Below are 25,299 nucleotides of genomic sequence, written 5' to 3'. Positions count from 1 at the left end.
TTTATGTAACTAACAAAAATTATAGAACAGTCTTGATTTGGGCTATTGAATTATATTTGGTTTCCCAACACTCTTGTATATATACGTCATCATTGAACTTTAATCCCATCATCCACTGACCTTTTGTCACTGACCTCACTACTCAGATTTAGAGCTGGAAGATTCACCCTTAGAGCAGAGATTCTGAACTTGAGGTCCCTGAATGTGGTTTTTTTTTTAAGTTTTTAATCATATCCATTATGTAAAATAATTTCTTTTGCAATCCTGCATGTCTTTTGGGGAAAGTAGAATCTAGAGCCTTGTCTTCTTTGTGAAATGATTTTTGCATTATGATCTTTAGTCTACCATTGCTTACCTAACTGTTAGCAGTCATATCTCTTAGCTTTCTAAAAGTCTGCAAGTATCTCATTTTGAGAGAGAGAAAGAGAGAGAGAGAGAGAGAGAGAGAGAGAGAGAGAGAGAGAGAGAGAGAGAGAGAGAAAATATTGAATTAGATTAGGTATCCTTCACTTTTTTTATCACAGGCCCCTTTTGCAATCTGGTGAAACTTGTGGACCCTTTTTTAGAATAATTTTTTAGAGTACAAAGCAACATAATTATACAAAGGAAATCAAAGATTAGTGAAACTAAAGATATAATTTTTTCCCCTTACCAAGTTTTTGTCTCTCCTGAAGTCTCCAGGAGTCTGTGGAGCTTTTTCTTAATAACTCCTGAATTAGAAGGATCTTTAAGTTCTTAAAATTATGCAAGTTAATTGTAAATATAAACAATATGACACCAGCTTATTTATTTATTTATCTGTTTATTTTGTTTTTAGATAGGATGTCATAGTGCTGGATTTGGAATCAGGAAGACCTGCATGACCTTTATCAGGTCATGTAACCACTTTCAACTTCAGATTCCTAATCTGTAAAATGATATAACAGGAACTATTCAACTCTCTCTGAGTAGTTGTGTATCTCTAGTCAGATAATATATGTAACTTTTAAAGAACTATGTATGCCAGTTATTAGTATCGCCAGTTTAATGAGGAAATTTGTGCAGGAGACTCACTTGTTTCTCACATTAGGGAGAGATTTTGTAATTAACAGTAGAACAGATTGGCACATATATCACCTTGACTTTTTTAACATGATAATGAGATTGTTTATAGTGAAAGCACTCATATAAAATCTCTTTCTACTCTTAAAATCTTCAACTGATCTGCAAATTCACTTATATTCCTGAAAAGCTGCCTTTAAAGAGAAGTACATTTGTCCATTGTGTATGTATTTTAAGCTCATATTTAACATGGAGATGGAGAGGGACTGGAGAATGATTGACAAAAATCTTATTGGTAGACATTGTCAGGAATCTGTTGAACAACAAGAAGAAATTCATTATATACAAGAGAATGTGGTTTGATATCCTGGCCACCTAACATGACATTTTGGTGATGATTATTTCAGACTACAATATGTAGGTCAGACCACTGACTGGACATTATTCTCCTTGAGACTAAGACCTCATTGCCCCTTACTACTAGCCTTATATGATAAGAAGTTACTTTATCTCTTAGAATTTCATCTGGAAAATAAGGATGTTAAGTTCTTCCCACCCTCCTACCCTCATTACACTCCACCAGCCAACTCAATCCACTATTCTGTGGATGGGAAGCTGTTGTTTGGTCATTTCAGTCATATTCAATTCTTCATTATCCTATTTGAGATTTTTTACTGGAGTGGCTTGCCATTTCCTTCTTCAGCTCATTTTATAGGTGAGGAAACTGAGGCAGAGAGAATTAAGTGATTTGCCCAGGGCCACAAAGCTGGTATCTGAGACTAGATTTGATGCTAGGTTTTTCTGATTACAGCCTGTGCTCTATCTGCTGTGCTGCTATGAAGGTGGGTTGTTAATGTGACCTAGAATATAAAGTGGCCATATCATTTGAATTTACATTGCATAATTTCATTGGGGTGGAACCAAGTACAATATAATAATAATAAAATAAATAATAATTCACATATACTTGCAACCACTTTATGGGATTCATTAGTTGCACTAATCAAGAATGAAGAACTGGAGAGGTATGATCAACAGTTATGTTGAACAAACAACTATGGGTAGAAATAATACCTTCTGATAACAAAATCATCTATCAAATTGCTCGGATTATTTGGAAATTGGAAGGCCTACTGTGGCCATCTCCTTTCTTCAGCAAAATATGTGAATATTTGGGTTGACAGTAATGCTCCTAATCAGTATGGGTGGAGTAGATTTTCAATTCCCTCAGGTGTGAATTTTCAAGTTTAAATTTATCCTAAAAATACATTTCTCTGTGTATATAGACTAGTGTAAATTTATGCTAAGAATTTACAAATCATCTTAAAAATGTGGTAATTTAACATTGAATGATTAAAAAGGAACTGATGTTAGCAATGTCATGAGGTTAGATAAACTATAATGTTAAATAAATTTTGAATTTGAATGAAGTATCTGTTAAACAAAATAAGAAATTCAAAATGGCAGGATGCATATGGTCTTAGACAAGTACATATATATTAAGTATTACCAAAAGATGGAAAATGTTACTGAGGGGCAGAGTCACTGAAATTTGAAATTAAAACTAAACTGCTGATAATTTGTAACTATAATGTGATAAATTTGAGGCAGGGATAATCTGTTGGAGAAGAGATAGGGCCAAGAAGAGTAGAAACTTGTAGGCCTCAGCTGGTAGCTCAGTTATTCTGGTCCTGAAGTCAGGAAAACCTCAGGATTATAAGGCACAAAAGTCAGATGACATATGTAAAATATTACTACATAGGTATTAGCTATTATTATTGTGGTATCTGTTAAGATCATAGTTGTATAATTGGAAGAACCTTCAGAATGCAATCCCTCCCTTTTACATGTAAAGAAAATTAGTCCCATGGACGTTAAATACTTTGCTTGAGGTCACATAGCTAGAAAGTGTCAGAGGTAGGTGAGTTTTAATTGTCACATGCATGCAAATTTTGCCTCCTTGCCAAACAATGTAAGCTTTCGGGAAGCACAGGCAAATTTTGGTCTACTTTTAAAAAATGTCCTACAATGTCTAGCACAAATCCAGGCAGGGCTAGGTACTCATTTAAATATTTTTGAACTCCCCAACAGTCATTCTTTGCCGACGCCACATTTCTTTGTGCTTCTCACCCACTGGGAAGATCAGAGTGAGGTTTAAGTCCATGGAGCCCTGTCAGGGATTTGCCTCCTCAAAGGAGAAGAGAAGGCGAATCAAATCTTCAGAGAATACACATTTCTGTAGAGTTATTATAATGTGGATTTGATTTCTTTTGACACTTGAGCACCACATGAAGTAACCTATGCACAATTTTCTGTTTAAAGAACCTCAGGTTATAACTTGGGATGAAATTTAACTCCTCTTAAAATATTTTCAAATACTTAACTTTTAATGACTGTGATCACCTCTCCTTTTCATTTCATATTCTTATGTCTGGGGGAGATTATAACCAAAATTTTTTCTTCCATCTCAGATGTTTCCATTCTTTTCTATTTCTTTTACCACGCCATTCAGCACATATCCCTGGCTCAGCCTTAACTGTTGATTTATTGTGGGCAAGTGGCATGTCAGTGAGAGTTCATAGCGTCCCTTGTTCCTGAAGTAGTTTACTTAGTAATTATTTGAAGATGCTTTTATGGTCCAACCTAAGATCCCATTTTTTTCTGCTTTCTGTTGCATTGATTTTCCTGAAACCAATATATCTGGCTATAGTTCATAAAATCCATGAGCATTTTTCAGAAATTAGATGCTCATCTATTCTGTATCAACTCATATGTCCACTCATCATGAATTGTGGTTATGTGTTCTGATCATCCTGGAAACTTTAAGAAATGAGTGTTAACTCTTTCTCCAATAGGTGATGAATATAGAAAATTGGGTGAGTTGATGCAGTGATTAATGACAAGTGTAGGTTTTTTCAAAACTCTTATGGGATGAAGACTTTCTTGATCAATTAATGATGCTCACTGAGTGTTCCATTATTACATTTGTTGTTCTTCAGTTGAAGTCTGCCTGACTCCATTTGGGGTTTTCTTGTCAAAGATTCAGAGCAGTTTTTCGCTTTCTTCTTCAGTTCATTTTACAGATGAAGCAAACGGGGTTAAATGATTTGCTCAGAGTCACGTAGCTAGTAAATGTCTGAGACTGTATTTGAACTCAGGAAGATGAATCTTTCTAATTCTAGGCTTGATATCCACTACACCATCTCACAGCTCATTACTACTACACAATGTTAGGTAAAAACAATGTTAGTTTCATAGGAGTTGAACTCAAATGAATCATTATCTTCCCCAAAGGCAAGAATAGCTGGGATTTACTAAGTTTTTCTATTGAATTAGGGTTATAGATACGGAATGCAGAGAGGGATTGAATTTGATTTGTCTCAGGTATTTGACAATTTGTTGGCTTGGTGACTTTGTGGTAAATTATTGTCTATTATTTCATGGTATCATTGGTTAGAACAATATTATATATGACACATATATAACCATTAAAGTTATTAAAATTTTAATTAAGTCCAGATTAAAAATAGAATTACTAACCATGATTTTCATTAAGAGCTAAATTCTAAATCTCATCTGCTAAAAATGTTTTATAATGTTTTGGGGACAATATTTTAAAATCCAGAAGGTGACTTATTTTGACAGCAAAGAATAGCCAACTTGGCAAAGCGGCTTAAACCCAAGACTTAATGATAGCCAACCCCGATGATAACTTGAAATCTATGTGTTGATAGATTATTGTACCATAAAATGAAACTTGTTATCATACTGAATCACAATGGCAGTTAAAAATAATTATAGTTCTGGAAGAGAGTTTTGAATAGGACACATTTTATTGACTTGGCAAGTAGAAAAATACACATTTGAAGATGCATTGGTTTTCCTGGTCTCTATGCAATAGTCCTGAAATGTTGAGTAAATGCTGACATGTAATAGGAAATGGAATCATCTCAGATTTTTCACTACGAAATGTCTGGTTTATAATGTGTTGTAATCATATTTGCTGTGGAATGATTACTTTCTCTATTGGTAATCTCACTATTTTATGAGTGTTAAAGAATGCCAGTTTTGTTTATTTTAATAGTGTTTCAGTGAATTCTCATTTGACTTTGAACACATTGGCCTTTTTTCCACTCCTTGGGCACGTTGAACTTGCTGTTGATTTTGTCACTGTTTCCTGCCTTCTCTTCCTTGATAATCTTTCCTCCTTTGACTTTTATCCGTATTCTCTCTGGTCTTCTCTAATGATTGCTTTCTTATTTTCTCCATTTAAGCTTTTCTCTTCTCATATCCCATAGTCTTCCTATTGTTTTTGTCTCTTTCTTTTTGTGTATGTTTTCTCTTTTGTCAATTTTACTTAATTCCCCATGGCTTGAGTTTTCACCTCTGTTCTGATGATTCTCATATTTGTTACTCCCTTGAGTCTCTAGTCTAGCATTTCTAATAGCCCTTTGGAAAGTTTAACTTGGAAGCCCTGCCTTAACCTAAAACTTGGTATGTCCAAAATAGAATCCATGGTATCTTCATCTTTTCTTCAATTCACTCCTTTATCACTGCAGATGCTACCATGATTCTCCCAGTCTTCCACGTTGGAAATCTTGGGGTTCTTTCTGCCCCTCTCCTCTTTTATCTCACATAACTACTCAGCTGCTAGTCCCTGTTTGTTTTTATCTCTTCAGTACTTTGGGCATCCATAACCTCTGTTCTATTTTGAATATTTTTTCCGCTTGCCATTGCTTCTCAGATGTATTATTTTGAACTGAAAAAGCTTGAAAGAAGGCTTAGGGAAAGAGAAAATGTAAAAATAAAAATCCCAGAGTAAATAATTTTCCATTTTCACAACCAGAGGTCAGGCAGTGGACCAGATGACCTTAAGTAGCTATTTCCAGTCCATCAGTACTATAGTTAAAAAATTATAGCCTATTTTGTATACTTATCTTGATGCTCTGATCTTAGCCCTGTTAACATATTTGAATATGTCAGTAAGAAGTGAATAAATGGAAATTTTTCAGGTTGTTTTTCTTACTTATGCTTTTGGCATAGCTGGCACTTTATGATGTAAAGACCTATATGAATCTAGGTCCCTCTTCCTAGTCCAGCATTCTTGCCATTACATTATCCTATTTCTCATAAATTCCAGTGAAAACTCTCTTAAGAAGAAGAAAGTCACAGGAGAGAAGTTGATTACATTGATTCATATGTCTAAATTTGGAAGGGGATCTCATGGATTAGCTAGTTGTCTTATTTTATAGAAGAGGAAACTGGAATCCAGGGAGGAGAAATATTTTGTCCCAAATCACAAGGGAGTGAATATCAGAAGTGAGTTATCATTCAGGGCCTTTGGCCTATGCAAGCACATTTCCAAATGTACCATAGATTCTGTGACCAGCGATTAATCATACAGATTACCATCAGGGAAGTTTGTGGCATAAGACAATGACCCATAGGCAGCCTAAATGAAATGGGAAAAGTATGTGGATAGGGAAGGCTTTTTAGGGAAGCACAGCTATTAGAAGATTTTTCTGTTCCTAGTAAATTAGGATGTGAAGAATTAACCTGTGAAGGTATAGCTAGAATTTCTGTGCCCCTGACAAGTATCACAAATCACATCTAAAATATAAATTGCTCACTTTAGTCTGACATCTGGTGACTTCTTACTTTAACTTAGTAAACTAAGTTTTTTTGTTGTTTCTATATTGAAGGACTGCAAATACTGTTAGCACCCTCGAAATTGTATCTCCTAAATTTGACATTTTTGGCTAAGCTCTTATCATTTTGCCTTAGTTATACCTTTACCATAAATATATGTTGGAAACTCTGTTGAATTCGTTGAGCCAGGATTTATGGAAAAACCTATCCTTAGAACCCACTCCCTTGCTCTTAAAATTCCTTCAAAAAACAGGTCTGCTAGAAATGGGGCAAGATAGGTATGATTCTGGCCTCTTTGAGAAACCTTGATCCAGAATGTAACTATGATTGTTAAAGAATGGAGTAGTAACTTAACCAGTAAGGAGGAAGTCAGGTTGGGGCAATGGAATGGTTTGATAAATGAAGAAGCTTAAAGAAGACAGACATACAAGAATGTATCAAGAAACTAGAAAGGACTTTTTTTGAGGAAGTACTAAAGGATCTTATATTCAGAGGTCTTCAAGAAAAAATAGAATTGTCATTGACAAATCCCCTTGAATACTAATAAAAGAAATTGTGTTTTTTAAGCCTTAAGGATATCTTAGAAGATTATTGGGACTTCTGAAGTTCAATAAGTAACATGAATAAATAATTTTAAATATAAGGTGTGAAATAGATTTCCAGAAGAGCTTTGTGTTGTATTTTCTTTTTAAAAATAATCTTGGGAACGTAGAACTCTATATTTTAAATATATGTATATATATATATATATATATATATATATATATATATATACACATACATACATATACACTTTTTTGTAATCCTTTCATTTTCTCACTCAGCTTTGGAAAGCATAAGCAGTTTTGTCCTTGACGATTTGATGACCATATTCTGTTTAGTTAACACAAATACTAAAAGAAAGACTTGTAGGGCTATTGTAGTATTTTAACTTTGAATTAAATGTCCTTGGCCCCAGTATTCTTCCAATATTAAGGGTTTTAAAAATCAGATGGTTTGTTTTTTCAGACCACAAGTTGTAGATCAATGCATTCTCTTGTTCACAAAAGGCTAGGAATACACACACACACACACACACACACACACACACACATAGATACACACCTACATACATATGTATATATATAGTTAAAATTTGCATCATTTCTCTATATAATGAATTCCCATGTGTGATCCTTTTCAAATGTTTCATTAGCATATAGAAAAGATTAACTTAGCTATTGAATGAGAATATTTCTGTATTTCTCTTTGCTTGTCTTACTTCCTGTATAAATTCCACTTTGGTATTCAGAAGTATGGAATATATTTTCAATTTGATTCCAAATAAAAATGACTCTTGCTTCCCAAATTATGTATCTTCATGCTTCAAGTCAAATGTGCAATCTGAGCCCAACCTGTCCTTCCTTCTTGCAGGTGAATCCTATGCTCCAGCCAATTGTCCAATTCCTATGCATGTATTCCCTTTTTCCCACTCTGGACATTTGATTTTTACTATTTTTAATGCTTAAATGCCTTTCCTTTTCCATCTCCTTTTTTAAAAAAACTATGCACTTCTTCAAGGTCAGCTCAAATGCCATTTAAAAAACAACTATTTTACTGATCCTTTTCAAATAAACCATTATTGTTACTTCCTATTGATTCCCATTGCATAGCCAGAACACCCTCCCTTATAACAACAAAGTACAGTTATTCAAAATAGAATAACATTTTAATCATCTATCACAATACATGCCTCATTCCATACTTTTAACGGATCTCTTCCCTCTGGAGAAGATGGAGCCATAGATCAGTCATTTATTAGAGCCACTGAATACCAGGATTAAGAGTTGGGAGGGATCTCTTTGACACTCTAGTCTACCCATTTATCTGAGGAACTGAAGGCTCTGGGATATTAAATGACTTGCCTAGAATCATATAGGTGCTAGGCAGGGGAGCTAGAGGCAGCATTTGATTTGGGTCCTTTTAACGCTAGAGCCCTTGATCTTTCATTGTTATTTTCTTTTACGTTATTGTGTCTATTAATCTGTTGGTTCTGTTCAATTCATGCTGAATCAGTTTATGGAAACCTCCCAAGTTGTTCCATATTCGTCATTTCCATGTCAATCTTTTAGATCACCCAGAACAGAATAATCACCTTTTCCAAACTCTGTATTATTAAAGCACTTAGTTTGTGGCACCATTTTGGTTTTATGTACTGCCTTTTACAGTGATTATTTTACGTAGTTATCTTATGTAGTCTATTAGGTAGTGAACTCTTTGTGGGAATAGTTTAGCAATTACTCAATAAACTTTTATTAAGCACCTAATACCTGCCAGGAACTAGACATATACATTTTTTTCAAAAAAAAAGAAAAACACAATAAGAAATGATGATCAGATGCTTTCAGGAAAAGAAAATCTGGAAAGACAGGAGAACATTGTGCGTGGTAACAGCAATATTTATGATGACCAACTGTGAATAATTTAGCTATTCTCAGCAATGCAGTAATCCAGGACAATTTTGAAGGATCTATGATGAAAAATGCTCTCCATTTCTAGAGAAAGAACTGATTGAATCTGAATGCATATTGAAGTCTTATGGTTTTTTGTTTTATTTTACCTTATTTTTTATTGTTTTTTGTCAGTTTTCTTTTACAACATGACTAATATGGAAATATGTTCTTGTATGACTGTACAGTGTATAACCTTTATGAAATTGCTTGCCTTCTCAATTAGGAGGAAGGGAAAGAGGGTAGAAGAGAATTAAAAAGACTCACACAATACCTGCCCTCAAGGTACTTAACTTTCTACTGTAGTAATATAGTGGTTATTCATGGTAGATACTCAACAGACATTTAGTGAATGATTTATTTTGCCCATCACATTTTAAATTGGAATGTTGTTGAATATTTAGGTCATAATAAATCAAATAGTACCATACTCTGCTATTTGAAGGCTCAAATGCTTTATTAATGATTGTTTATTAGCTAACTTTATGTCTCTTGTGAACAATCAAATAACCATTTATGAATTGCTATGTGCTGGGGTTGTAAAGAAGACAAAAATGCAGTTACTGACCTAGAGGAATCCCTACTCTAATGGGAAAGACAACATACAAACAACTATGACCAGGGTTCTGTGTGTATATGTGTTTATGTGTGAAATCAGTAGTGGATGATGTTGTATGAACTAAAAGAGTTGAGTGGAAAAAAGTTTATTGGAATCTTTCTAAAGTAAATGGATCTAGACTTCACATTAAAAGCCCAAGGACAAATAAAAAGGTCAATGAAGCTGTACCTGGAATATGGCTGCCAAATAATAACCATGAAAACCAAAGTATTAAAAGTATTTGAAATAATCCACGTTTGTAACAGAAAACTTTTGAAGTACTTTTGTGGTTTCTGTTTGGATTGTATTTACCTTGGACTTGTAAGTCTGTTCTGTATAAAAATTGAAATATATTTAACTGTTTTGGCTAAAATTCTGATATTGTGGAAAATGTGACTTAGTGTGGAATACATGCATTTTAAAAGATGGGGAAAATTGCTTGAGGGCTTGTTTAAAAAAATCTGTTTTGACATTTTTGGTATATCTTCTCCTCACCACCTGCCGTCCCCCTAAATAAAGTCAGGTACTCCCAATAATATTGTTTTGTCCAACTTTATGTCATTATTATGTTTGGCCCTTTCGTGCATTTGTGATCTCACTGATGTCTCTGTTCTTTTGAGATTCTCTCCAGCAATGCATGCCCAATGTGTGACTCTTGCCCTAAACAATTAGAGTTAGAGTGCTGGACCTCGACACAAGAAGAAATGAATTCTAAACCAGTTTTGGATACTAAATTTATGACCTGGGTACTTTTGCCTCAGTTTCCTCATTTGTAAAATAGAAATAATAATAATAGCATCTTCTTCCCAGGCTTGTTATGAGGTATATATTTTTACCTCAAATGAAGTAAAAATTGTAAAGTACTTATAGGGCTTGACATTATTATATGCTTTGGTGGTGGTGGTGGTGGTAGTGATTGATGGTTATGGTTGTAAAAGTGCTTATCACAGTGCCTGGTAAATAGTAGGTGTTTAATAAATGCTTTCTTCTTTCCCCTTCCCTTCTTCCTAAAGGTCCTTAATATGAGGTCTCCTGAGTGTACTGGGAGTCTTTCATTAGAACTCTTAACCTACACACAGTTGACATTAATATATTAGAAGCAAACTCTATGTCAGTAGTGCATGAGGCAGGATGTACAGTGGAAAGAGTCACTGATTCTCTGAAGCACAAATGAGATCTGTGATTTCAGCCAGTGTTTTTCACCTGTGATATCCTTAGCCCCACCTTGATCACATTGTGCATGTGCTGACTGAAAACTATTATGTTTTATCGACAGCTATGTTTTCAAAGTCCTAATTGATCAGGGCTTATGCCTGTTGAATTTTAGCCACGTGTGTTAGAAACAAAAATCTGGCTACATTCATTGCTGCTTAATGTTGTCAATGTCTACATAAAATCCTGACTTTTCATTTTTGTCTTTGTGTTTTTAGCCTTTGGCATGGTGTATAACCATTGTAGACACTAAGGAGACAGTAGCTGGCATTTATGCTATACTTTAAATTTTACAAAATGCTTTACAAATAACATTTCATTTTATCCTCAGTGTCCTTATTTATAAAAATAGGGATAATAATAGCATCTGTCTTCTAGGGTTGTTATGAGGACCAGATGAGATAATATTTGTAAAGTGCTTAGCACAGTGCTTTGGCCCATAGTAAACATTATAAAAATAAAAGCTATTTTCACTCTTATTATCCTCCATTGCTAATAAGTTCCTAGAGCCGAGATTTGAATTGGGTCTTTCTATCTCCTTTTTCATGCTCTATCCCCTGCACCTCTTAGCTACTTCTGTTTAATAGATACCACTAAACATTGTTGAGTATAATTGAAGTAGCTATGGCAGGTCTTAGACCTGTGGTCTCCTGACTTTCCTCATTTCTATGTGCAAAAATTTCCTGGAGAAGTGAAGCAAAAAGAATACTTCCTTGAAAAAAATATTGGTTTTAGAGCCAGATGACCATGGTTCATATTTTACCTTTACTGTCCATTACCCAGGTGTCCTGAAAGAAGTAACCTAATTTCCCTGCATCTCAGTTTCTTCATCTGTAAAAATGAGGGGGTTAGATTAGATGAAGTTAGAGGTTCATTTGAGTTCTAGACTTAAGTTTTTATGACTTCAACTCTTTGCAAAGCTCAGCTAGGACAGAAGTTTGAGAAAACGTATGTGGTGTTTAAATTAGGTTACTCTATCAATTTGTGAGCTTACACTTTGAGGGGGAAGTATAATATCAAACAATGGATTAAAAATAACAACTTTTAAGTCCCCATTATCCTGTTTCCTGCTTAATTATTTTCCTCTCTTTGTTTCTTATCATTTGCTTTCCTATCTTATCAAGTCAAATTCCTTCCTGTAGTAATTTCTTCTAATCTACTTCTTAGTGATAATCTCTAACACCTGTTTTTTTTTTTTTTTTTTCACTTTATCTTTGAAAATAACTCATCATTTTGACTCAGGACTTATTCTGATCTGTCTCTTCATAGAAAAAAGATGCTGCTATTCTCTGGAGGAGGAACTGCAGACCAGATAACCTTGGACCCCACCAGGGAGTTATCCTGTTCGGTTCTGAAATGTTAGGGAAATTCCGAGGGTTGAAGGGGTTGTGAAATAACAACTTCAGATAATAGCTTGATCACTTCAGAGAATATTGACAGGGAAACTAATGTTCTGAAAAACAACTATTGGCTCTAAATTATTTTACATTACCCAGTCAGTGAATTTTGAAAATCAATTTTGTTTCTATAAATGCTATAGGCCTGCTCTATCACATAACATCTGACTTAAAAATTTTCACTGTGATGGTTTACACCTTGGAAGTTAGCAAAAGCAGTAGTATTAATCTGGATTTGATTAATTATTTATTTATTGTTTAGATTTAAGAAAAAAATATTTGGACTTAAGAAAGAAAAAAATGTTAATACAGATTAAAGTTAAAAGTGTGTCATGGGTTAATATGAAAATGTTTTGCATGATTGCTTGTCTTCTCAATAAGGGTGGAGGGAAAGAAGAGAGGGAGAGAATTTGAAACTCAATTTAAAAAAATGTTAAATTATTTTTATATGTAATTTGAAAAATGAAATATTTTTTAAAGTGTCATGGGCACATTTTATTTTCCTGGTTTTTCCAGCATATTCCTAGCCTGTCCTTCCCATTTCCAAACTGTAGAATATATACTGTCCAAAAGTAGATTGTAATGTATGCAAAGCATTGTTATGTGTTGCTTTCTCAGAAACCATTGTTTTATTTTTTTAGTGGTTACATGGGATTTTCTTGATTATGGTATGTTTATGAGTGCATCACTCAGTAAGACATCAGTCCTATTTAAATGGCCTAGTCTACATGACATCATATCAGATTTTCAATTCTGTTTGTTTAAAGATGATCGTCTACTTTCCATAGACCTATGTAATCATTTTAAACAGGGCAGATGCTTTTCTCTGAATATTTGTCATGTTCTATTTTAGAGCCTAGCTTTGATGGTTTTTATTAGTGGAATTCTAAAACAGATGTCATCTCAAAGTGAATCATCACTGAGATATTATTTTTGTGTTTTGTAGCTATTAAGGAATAGTCTTTTTCAGTAACTTAAGAGAAAGCTACAGACCTGCCTTGAATGCAAGGATCTCATAATAGATAAAATAGGACTCAATGGAATGTGGGATAGGGAGGGACCTTAGAAATCATCATATTTAATCCCCTTTTATTGGAACAGACGAAGAAAGGTCAGTTGGGTATTAATTACCAAAGCCAGTATTCAAATCTATCTCACTTTCCACTGTACCAAGCATTTATTTTGCATCCATGTGTATCAGATTCAGTGCTGGGTGCTGAAGAAAGGAAAACAAAGCGTTCCTACCATCAAGAATCATCTGTTCTGTTTGAATTTCAGTTCTACTAGTAAAACATACTTAATAGGTTAATTGTGGGTAAATCACAGTGCTTCAACTGGTTCTTTTTTTTTTTTTTTTAAGAGCATTTTATTTTCCCCCAAATACATGTCAAGGCAACTTTTAGTATTCATTTTTACAAAATTTTGAATTCCATATTCTTCTTCTTGTCTTCATCTTCTACTTTCTCTTCTCTTCCATATTCCTAATATCGTAGGTAATTTGATCTAGATTATATATGTGCTTTTATGTGAAATATATTTCTTTATTAGTCACAGTTGTAAAAGAAGAAACGGGTCAAAAGGAAAAAAAACACGAAAAAGAATAAAGTAAGCAAAAAATATGATTCAGTCTGCATTCAGAGTTTATCAGTTTTTTATCTAAAGAATGATAGCATTTTTTCCTTGAGTTCTTTGTACTTGCCTTGCTGAGAAGAGCAGAATCATTCATAGTTGATCATTACACAGTGTTGCTGATGTACAGTGTTGTCCTGGTTCTGCTCATTTCACTTCGCATCAATTTGTATAAGCATTTCCATGTTTTTCTGAAATCTGCCTATTTATCATTTCCTATTGCACAATAATATTCCATTACATGCATGTACCACAGCTTAGTTAGCTACTCCCCAATTGATGGGTATCCCTTCAGTTTTCAATATTTTACCACCACGAAAAGGGCTGCTATAAATATTTTTGCACATGTAGGTCTTTTTTCCTTTTTCCTTTTGATCTCTTTGGGAGATAGACTTAGTAGTGATGTTGCTGAATCAAAGGGGTTGCAAAGTTGTTGTTCTTTGGGCATAGTTCCAAAATGTTCTCCAGAATGGTGAGATCAATTCACAACCAATGGTGCATTAGTATCCCAATTTTCCCACATCCTTTCCAACATTTATCATTTTCCTTTTTTGTCACATCAGCCAATCTGATAGGTGTGAGGTGCTACCTCAGAGTTGTTTTAGTTTGCATTTCTCTGATCAAAAGTGATTTAGAGCACTTCTTCATATGCCTATAGATGGTTTTGATTTCTTTTTCTGAAAACTGCCTGTTCATATCTTTTGACCATTTATCAATTAGCGAATGGCTTCTAGTCTTATAAATTCAGTTTGTTATATATTTGAGAAATGAGGCCTTTATCAGAGATACTTGCTGTAAAGATTGTTTTTCAACTTTCTGCTTTCTTTCTAATCTTGGTTGCGTTGGTTTTGTTTGTGCAAAAGATTTTAATTTAATATAATTAAAATGATCAATTTTACATTTTGTAATGTTCTCTGTCTCTTGTTTGGTCATGAACCTGTAATCCACTTAACTTCTCTTTTAAGAATTTGGATGCTATCTCACTTGGTACATATATGATTAGTAGTGATATTATTACATTTTTCTATATCAGGGCTTCTTAAATTTTTTTTACTTTTAACTCCTTTAAACCCAAGAAATTTGTATGTGACCCTTGGTATATAGGTATATAAAATAGGTATACAAACCAAACATTTAATGATAATTAACCATAATTTTCAACGGTTAAGAACTACCGTTCAGGAAGCTGGGGCCTATATGGTACCTTTTACAGGATATGCTTTCCTTTCCTCTCTCTTTTAATTAGATGTGTTTTTGTTTTTGTTTTATTTGAGATCAGGATTGCTTCCTCCTCTTCCTCTTCCTTCTTCTTCCTTCTCTTCTTCCTTTTTCCTCCTCCTCCTTCTATTGTTGTTATCCTTGGTCTCCCTCCTCCTCCTCCTCATCCTCCTCCACCTTCTCATCCCTCTTCCTGTTCTTCCTCCTTCCCCTCCTCCTCCTCTTTCCTCTCCTCCCCCTTCTTCTCCTCTTCCATTTCTTTCTCCTCCCTCTACTTATAGAGATATAAGATAAATTTGAGGGAATGATATTTTAAAGAAATAAATAAGGAACAAGAAAAGAGTACACTGGGTGAAGAAGGAAAGAAGAGATAGGATAGGGTAAATTGTTTCACATGAAGAGGCATGAAAAATATATTACAGTACAGAGGAAAATGGGTGGGTGAGTGATAGACCAACAAGTTTCATCTTCCCATGTAAACAATTCAGTTCCATTGAATCCCTTATGTATTCTTTCCTATCTCCCCCTACCCCCTCCATTTTAGGCTTCTCTTGGGGCTTGATGTTAGAGATTGATTTTTGTTGTTGTTCAATTCTGGTCTTCTCCTTATGAAAGCTTAAAATCCTTTCATTTCATGGAATGATCCACTTTCCTCTTAAAGTATTATGATTAATTTCATCAGGCAGGTGATTCTTGATTGTAGTTCTAACTTCTTTGCCTTCCAGAATATTACATTCCATGCCCTCTGATTTTACCCACCATTCTGGCTCCTGAGAGTAGAACTATCCCAAATAGTTCATCAAGACTATGTAAATTGGGGGGTGGGGAATGAGGGGATTTCCATACTGGGAGTTCCCTACATTAAAGAAATTATAGGTCAACTCTTTCCCCTCCTACTCAGAAAAAAGTATGTTGAAAAAGTTTTATTTTTTAAAAATTGTATTTTAATTCAAGATGATATATGATCTTAGTCTTTGCTGTTATCACATTTTGAAAAGGAAGTAATGATGGTATTCTTTTCTTTTTTACTAATATGTGGCCATATTCTTCTACTTAATAAATCCTTAATCAATTTTACAATAATGCAAGTTAAAGGAAAACTCAAGTTTCAAAGAAATAATGCTACTATTTCATTGTGGATTCAACTAGTATTAAAACCATGTTTGGGGTAAGGTTTACTTGTAATGTATTTATGTTATTGCAAAGCCAAATTGTTTGCTAATAAACAAGGGATATGAAGAGACCTCACAAATCATTTTATTCAGTCTCTTTCTGAAGAGAAATCTCAAATCAGCTTCCACTTATAGACATTTAGATATGAGAGAAGCCACTAACTCTTAAAGCAAACATGTAACTTTTGGACAATGCTAATTGTTAGGAAGTTTTCCATTACTCTGACCTAAAATCTGCTTCTCTGCAAATCTCTGTGTTTTATGACTGTCTTAAATGTTTTTATTACAGAAAAAATCCAAAAGCCTTTTTAAAAAATAACAACTATTCAAACAAACTCCTGAGCATTTCTTGCTCTAAACATGAAGAACCTCATAGACTCATGCCCCTAAAGGTAGATAAATGGCTTTTTATAAAAATCTCATAGCATACATTTTTCTAGTTGCTATTTATTCTGAAAGAATAGCCTGATTTTATTCCATATCTTTTTTCACCCCGACATTTGGATTGTTAGGAATGTTCTCCAGTAAGTACTCTAACTATAAGTGGATGACGGTATAATGGGAAAAACATGAATATAATGTGTTTGTATTAACATGTTATGAGAAGATAGTAAAACTTTCTAGCACAGAAATAATAGGCAACATTCCCTTGTTTTAGCTGAAATTCTGACATGGTGAGGAAGTAAGAGCACAGGCAATAGTAGGCAACACATTAAAAAGGGTTCAGGGCTTGGAGTCAGAAGTTCTGAGTTCAAATCCATTCTCAGACACTAGCCTTGTGACTCTGGGCAAGTCATTTACTTTGTTTGCATCAGTTTGCTCATCTGTGAAATTAGGATAATAATAGTATCTACTTTCCAGGGTAATTGAAATGACTTCAAATGAAATAATAATTGTAAAATACAGTGCTTCGCACATGTTAAGCATTATATAAAAGTTAGCAATTATTATTGTTATTATTATTGTTCCAGTTTAACTGTGATAGTGTACATTAGGTAGGCAAAAATTTGCTAAACTAAGAATATAAGGCAGATAAAGATGTAGCTGTTCATCAACTGTTTTGAAGTTTGAATCACTGTTCCTTTACCACATAGAAAACAGAACAAGGTTAATTGAGTGAGGTTATTATCTAGAACAATAGAACTTGGAGAGTTTGAGTCCTAGCCCTGGTTCACTTGGCCAGATGTTGTCCCCCCCAAAGAACTAGTATAGTAATCCTCAGTCATAATAATTAATTTTCTCTCTTTCATTCTCTCCTTCCCTCTTCCTCTCCTTTCTTTCCTCCCCCTCTCCCTCCCTCCCTCTCTTTTCTCTCCCTCTCTCCTTCTTCCTCTCTCTTCTCCCTTTTCTGTCTCTGTCTCTCTTTCGTTGTCTTTGTCTCTCTTTGTCTCTGTCTCTCTCTCTCTCTCTCTCTCTCTCTCTCCACACACACACACACACACACACACACACACACACAAACACACACAATATTCATGTTTTTCCCAATATACAATCATACACACACATATGAGAGAGTAAATTTGACCAGGGCTTTCTTGATCCTCAAGTGCTAAGAAAGCCTGCCACTATAATACATCACCTCAGTATTTTGATAGGGCTTATTCTGAAATTTCAATTTAGAAAGGATTTATCCAGTTTTTCTTCTTTTCAGTTTGGGAATCATTGGATCTTTAGAATGTGAATTACAGTAATACCTGAAAGGTGAAGATTCAAATTAACAGAAGGCCTTCTTGAGAATAAGTTTTTTTTTTAAACTGATTTTGAAAAGATACTTTACAATTAGCAGATCTTTAGTTCTGCTGTATAAGTTCAAATGCTCTAGGGTTTGAAAGAGAATCCCATGGTCAGCAAATCTTTCATGAGTATTTGTGAGCAAAGAGATAGTAGATAAAAATTGTGCTGATGGCTTTCTAAGTTTGGGAAAGGATTCCTGTCAGTAGTAATGAAGTTATGTTCCTGGAGATGGCAAGTGAATCAGAAGAGAAGGGGTTCTTCAGAATTTGTTCAAGACTGTGATTCCTCATTATGTGACACAGTAGATAGAGCACTTGACTTGGAATCAGGAATATATGAGTTTAAATACTATCTCAAAACATTTACTAGCTGTGTAATATAACCAAGTCAGATAATCTTCCACTGCTTCAATTTCCTCACCTGTAATCTGGAGGTAATAGTACCTCTCTAAAAGTTGTGTGCACTGAGATAACATGTAAAGTGATATATATATATATGCTGTCTTCCATCATCATCTTCATCATCATCATCATCATCATCATCATCATCAATGCATCAAGAGAAAGATTAAGGAACTCAAGTGTTTGGAATAAATAAAGTTAGGCAGGGATGTACCATAATAGATAAAGCACTGGTCAGGAAGACTTGAGGTTAAATCCTGCCTCCGATACTTAACATCTATATGATCCTAGGCAAGTTATATAACATCTGTCAGCCTCAGTTTCCTCATTTGTGAAGTGGGGAGAGTAATAGTGCCTGTGTCACAGGACCTTGGGGAGGACCCAATGAAATGAGATAAGTAAAGTTTATGCTTTATATTATGAATAAATTTAGATAAATACAAAAATTTTTTGCATAATAAATATAGATGATATTGAGGATGGTGATTATTTACATGGGTTCTACTAGATTTGAGCTACCTGAAAATCATTTATTTTGGAGTTGAGGGAAGGTGAAGTCAGTCCAAAAGGCTGAGAGAACAGTTTAGTTTTGGAAGAGGAGAAAAACAGTGAGCCTTTCCTTTGTTCATGAGTACCCCAAGTCTTTGTAGACATTAACATTCTAAACAAAAATAAAAGGGAGGAACATAAATACCTGGAAGACAATTTTGAACATGCAACCCAGCATCCTGGTATGTTAAAAAGTAACAGATGAGCCCCAAACCCAACTCCGAGACCTAGAAAGGGATAGCTACAGCTGTCTAAAAGCATATGGCCAACTCGCTTGTGCTACAGAAAGTCTTCCTCCAAATGAGTAGCTTTCTGAGCGGCTGAAGGGAAGCTGATGAAAAGGCAGCACTTTAACTCAAGGCCATTCCCTATACTTAGAGCCCAACTAGAGGACACAGCAGGACATTTTGTGTGCCTTTATGTGGTCGGAGAGAAGGCACATTCGTCCTTCACGTTATCTTCCTTACTGTAAACCCCTCATTTTTGTGTGTGGTAAATAACAATGCTGACACACTCACAAAATAATAGGAAGCATATGGCTTGCAACTGTTTTTAACTTAAGAACTTCTCAAAAGACTTATTTAGATGCAGTGATTATATAGTGGTTTGGAAGAGTGGCATGTGGTCCCTGTTTGTAGTGTTGGACGTTGTGATGGATAATGTGCTAATCTTTCCAAGGAGCGAGAGGACAATGGACTGGGAGGGTTCTCTATGTTCCCTCATGCTTTGCCACATTAAAAAAAATTTAAATAATTAAAAACTACCAGGATTCCCCTTTTTTGCTTCATTGTGGTAGACAGGGTGTGACCCTTGTGTAATTAAGATAAGACCCCAAGAACTCTGCCAACTCCTACCAAGGCATGTAGTGTTTTTGGAGTTTAGATAGTGTCTGATTTTTGTTGTCTGAAGGTTAGATTCTCAAATGTGGAAAGATTCATCACTATAGGAAAATGCTATATAGTATATGGTACGGAGCAGAGATTCTTAAATTTTTCCCTTTCTAGTCATGTTCCCTTTTTATCTGAGAAATTTTGATGTGACCCTAAGTATGTAGGCATATAAAATAGATATGCAAATCAAAAATTTACTTATAATAAATCATAATTTATTTTAAAACAATTCTTTGTTTTGATGTAATTTTACTGTTTATTAAAAATCAAAGCAAACTTGCATTTAAATGAGATGTCTATGTTTGTTTATTTTTACATAAAGAATTAAATCTTGATGGAATATTTGATACCTTTTACTACAGCGAAAATTTTTGGTACCCTCACATTCAGCCATGCAATGATATGTAGGGTTGCAGCACACAGTTTAAGAAGCTTTGATATATACATAACAAAGTAAATACAAAATAAGTAAACATTAGCTATTATTATTATTACTTTTGTTTTTGAAAGAGACACCTTTGCAACCTCTTGTTTCATTTTCCTGGAAATCCCATTAAGGTCTGAGTCTTGAGTACCTCTGATTTCTTGGACTTTTTATTCTTATGATCCATTGCTCTCTTATTGCTTTTATTTTTCTATTTTCATTGCCACTTTTTCAAAGACCCTTCAGATGAACATCTTTTGTTGCCATTTTTGAGGTCAGTCATGACATCCTGCCCTTTTTGCTGGTGATACTTTTCTTAGGAAAACATTAAGGGGAAAAAGAGATCTTCTAATAAACAACTTTAGAAATAATTGAGATGTTTTTATATTATACTTATTAATGCAAGATTGTTCTGAGAGTTAAAAGAATGGAGGAAGAAGAGAACTTCATTAAAAGGCACATTTTGTTGAGAATTCATCTCTAAAGTGTTGGGGGGGAAAACAGTGATACTTATTTAACTTTTATCTTTCCTGCTGCTCTAAGATGAGTATGGTGAAATATATTCATAGTTTTACAAGCATAAAAATAGTAATAAAGGGATTTAAGTATAGTTCTTTGGGGAGCACTAGTCTTCTTTTTAATATTTTAGTCTTTTTTATGACTATCTGTTGAATAATGAAAACCTAATGATGTGTACCATAATATCATACAGAATTTGCCTGAACTAGGAATTGACCGTGGTCCTTTGTAGTTATGGTAGACTTGAGTGGACTGTTTTATCCTAGCAACTAACAGAGGCACACTATATGTTGAACTCCTAATTTTTTTTTAAATAGAAGGCAGTGTATATATTATGACTGATTTCATTTTTTAGTCCTTAAGTTACAGGGAACTGACTGCCTTTTTGTGTGCATTTTAGTTCTTTTTTAGGGGAATTAAAATATCCTAGTATTTGGGTATACAAAATATTCATATGCAATGGCCTCAGGGTATAACTTAAAAAGTATATTAAAGGAATGCTACTATATTAAATAATTTTATGAATGTCACTAAACTCAAAATATAAAACTCGAATACATCAGTGTTTTTAGCTTTTGATATCTAATATTATAGATTGGGAGAAAAGCAATCACTTGTGTGTGACTTGTGCTTTGTGTAAATTTTTTTCTTAAAAGATTAATATTTTTAAAAATTATTTCCTCCCTTGGACATCTAAATTCTATGTAAATATTTTCTTCACCAATATTTTAATTTCCTTGCTAATCATTTAAGACAAATACCGAATATCTAGTCTCCAGTTTTGGCTGGTGGACGTCTAAGATTGTAATACTCAAATGTCACTAATACAATCTGTGGTAGACTTAAGAGCAGTATTGGTAGGGAAAACTTAGCTAGCGGGAAATGAGAAATTTGGTCAAGTTTTGATTGAGATATAAAGAATGGGGCAAGAACCAGTATGGGATGACATTGTGACTCTGGCTTCCTGTTTCACCAGCTCTACATCTTGTAAGGGAAAGGGTTGAACCAGTTTCAGGGTAAAAAACTACAAAAGGATATGCACTCTATTTTCCAGTCTGTGCTTGTGTCTCCACATAAAGATATGCTTTTGGGTTAATTGCCCTTCTCTCTTACCTCCCTTCAGGTTTATATTCCTCTTGACTGTCTTGTAGAGTTCTGGACATGGAGCTAGTGAGCATCAGTTCTGATACTTTCTCTGACAGCTAGCTTGCTGACTTTTTAGAGCCTCATATATATTGTTCATCTGTGAAATGGGAATTCATAATACTTTTAGTATTATGACCTTCACAAGGTTTATGTGGGATTCAAATGAGATCAAATGTGTATATAAAGTTTTTAAAGTGCTTAATTAAGACCCATTATTGTTAGTAATCCTTCAGAGCTGTTAGATATTTTATAGTCTTCAGGTAAAAATGAAAACCAAAAAATTAAAATACTTTTGGACCTTAAATTTAATGTGCTAGGACAATTAGCAATGATACTAGATACTTATGTTATGCAAAAAACATAACATAAGTTCTTTTTTGAGGACAAAAAGACCAATAACTTGATTAGAAAATTCTCAAAAAAAATGAAGCACAATAATAATTTGTACCTCTAATATTTGAAGAATAATTCAAAATGGGAAGGTAATAGATATAATCCATTAACTCACAAGACCCAAGGATGTTTTGCTGTTATTAGGAAAATCCAACTGGTAGGTGACATTCTGCTTACTACATCACTGACACTAGATCAGTCCACTGTGTGGGTGGAACAGTCAGTGCCTGTGTCTTGTGATTGCAGGGATTCTGAAAATGCAGGGATTCTGAAAAAATTCTTTCTCCCTCTAGAGATGGTCCCCACCCTGTCAATGTATGAAGTTCCTGACATCAGAATCAACTGCTTTAGGTTGAATGATATCTCTGAAAATACACCAGGAGATAACATGTACCATAGATAGGTTCAAATCAAACTCTTTAGAGGAGAGATGGTTAGGCTGTGGTTAATCTGAAATTCTGAGTGTTTTAGTAGGCTTCATATTCAAAGTGAATCACCAGTGTCATATGAGAACCAAAAAGCTCAAGTCATATTGGGCTTAATTAAGAAAGAAAGAAATAGCTTTGGGAAATAAGGAAGTGATGGTCCCACTATCTTCCACCCTGGGGAGCTCCATGTCTGGAGTGTTGTATTGAATTTTGTGCATCATAGTTTTTTTGATTTGTGGTTGGAAAGAAAGGTTTTTAGTGAAATAAAACAATTGCTAGTAGCACAAAGCTCTCACCTGTTAGTAAAATTATATCTCCAGGAAATACTGTTAGCATGCCAAAGGCAGCAGCATCACACTACAGTATAACCTTCTTAATTTCTGATTGGTCAGTTACTGTAATAGTTGTCAAAGGAACTTAAAGCCAGAATGTGGTTCTGTTTTTGCTTGCTTCCTTCACATGGCAAAGATGTAAGGTCATAGCCAAGTAATTATATCTCTGACTTTTGCAAACACAATTTTTAGTAGAGATATTTTAAGAACTTGCCAAACCTAGATACATTTTTTTTCAAGAGTTGCTCTGGAAGAGATTGATTGGTATCTGAAGAACAAAATGACTTAACCTTCTTGGGTCCCTGGAGGGACTCTTATACAGTGCTCATAAGGACCTGACATATCTTTTGATGTTTGATTTCATGGAAACTTCATGGAAAGTATTTTGTTGGGAACAAATTTTTCTTGTGCTAAATGAGACAATAAAAAAAAATCATCTGTGAGCTGTTCATTAGGAGTTTTGAAAAGTTGAGATGCTGTATTTTCTTTGATTCCTTTGCTATAGTTTAAGTCAATGAGGTTGCTTGTTGTCTCAGAACAATTAGAACTAAACAGTTCAAGGGAGTTTGCCTGATTTGGTCCATCCACAAAATTATTGGAATTTCCTAGTCGTATTTCCCTACAACTTTCCTTTAGTTCTGACTTCATGCTTGAAGTCTTTATTTAGAAAACTCTGTTCTTTATACAGACTTTGGGCTAGAAAGATTATCTTGTGTGATGTTAATAGTAAGAAATCCAATGTCTGCTGCTGTATTGAAACTCGAGATCTTCCTTATTACTCCTTTAGCCTTCAGCTCATCTGTTATTTGGAGAGAAAAGAATCCTAAATAGTCTCGTGATTTTTTTGATGGCACAGGAAAATTTTCCACAGCTTTTGTCTCTATATTAATCTGCTTAATACTGCAGACCAAAAACCAGATATCAGAATAATTTTGATTCATTGGATTTTAAAATTTCTTAAGAGATTTTGCAAACAGAAATTGGATTCAAATTTCTTCTGTTGGTCCATGATTTTATTATTATCATTTACAGGATAATGCCATTTTCCTTCATTTAAATGCTGTTGTCCTTTACTCTCAAATTCAGATATTTGCTCATGATAGTAATCTATATCAATTGTCCTTGAAGGATCATTATTCTGGGACTTTATACACTGTGTTTCTAGAATACATGTTAGTCTTTATCAGGCTAAGGTCCAGTCTTACCAGAGTTCACCAGGATATGTTTTTAAGAGGAAGTAGAAGACTTACATGGTGGTTTTCAAGGAGACCGCACTTGCATACTTGAGGACTGACATTTAAGGAATGGTGATCATATAAGAATGGAGTTATTTTCCATGGATTGGCATTCATTGAACAAGTTTGTTCTTGTGATACTACTATATTTGATGGAATAATTGGTACTCCAAAGAAAATGTGGATTTGAAGAGCTTTTTGATTCATGATTTCAAGAACTCCACTGACTCACTAATGAACGCAAGAAAGATTTATTTTACATTCTTGCAAGAATGGGTTGTTAGGTTAGTAGATACCTGTGTATCATAATTTAGGAAGGTCATTTATAAGCTGAAGATGTCCAGAGAAGGTATAGTTAGAATAGTGAAGGCCTGTTTGTTCATGGATCAGTAGAAAAAAAGTCAGGAACATTAGCCTAAAAAGGAGAAAAGTGAATAAGGATGTTCAAAATTCTTCTTGTTTTTGAAAGGTTATCATGTAGAAGAAGGATTAGATTTGTTTTATTTGACCACATAGAACTATAAATAGTGGGTGGAAATTGCAGAGGCACATTGAGGTTCGATAGCAGGAAAAATTTTGTAAGATCAGAGCCAAAAATGGAGTGAGTTGCTTCAGGAGGCAGGGAATCAAGTAAAGATGACTATTTTTTTTCTGTTATTTTTTTTTGGGGGGGCAAAGTTTCTTTTTCATTATAATAGGGGTCTTCCTAGTCCCTCTTTCAAATTTGAAATTCTCTGACTTGCTTGAAGTATATATTAAAATGGATTAGTTTCTCAGATTAGCTAACAAAAGACCCAGAGGTCATTTGATAATATTTCACATAGGCTAGGACTTTAACGC

At 34.3% G+C, this 25,299-nt stretch overlaps 1 protein-coding gene and 1 pseudogene across 5 annotated transcripts in view; one reads left to right on the top strand and one right to left on the bottom strand.

The window, feature by feature from the left end:
• MYO1B (myosin IB) overlaps positions 1-25,299 on the top strand; it is a 197,362-nt gene that overhangs the window by 69,466 nt on the left and 102,597 nt on the right. The gene's annotated exons all lie outside the window — the stretch shown is intronic.
• LOC111719773 lies at positions 22,477-24,803 on the bottom strand (annotated as a pseudogene).

The sequence above is a fragment of the Sarcophilus harrisii genome, chromosome 3 (genome assembly GCF_902635505.1).
Source record: "Sarcophilus harrisii chromosome 3, mSarHar1.11, whole genome shotgun sequence".
NCBI classification, from domain to species: Eukaryota; Metazoa; Chordata; class Mammalia; order Dasyuromorphia; family Dasyuridae; genus Sarcophilus; species Sarcophilus harrisii.
Note: the sequence above shows the minus strand (reverse complement) of the source record. Positions and strands in the feature narration are given on the sequence as shown.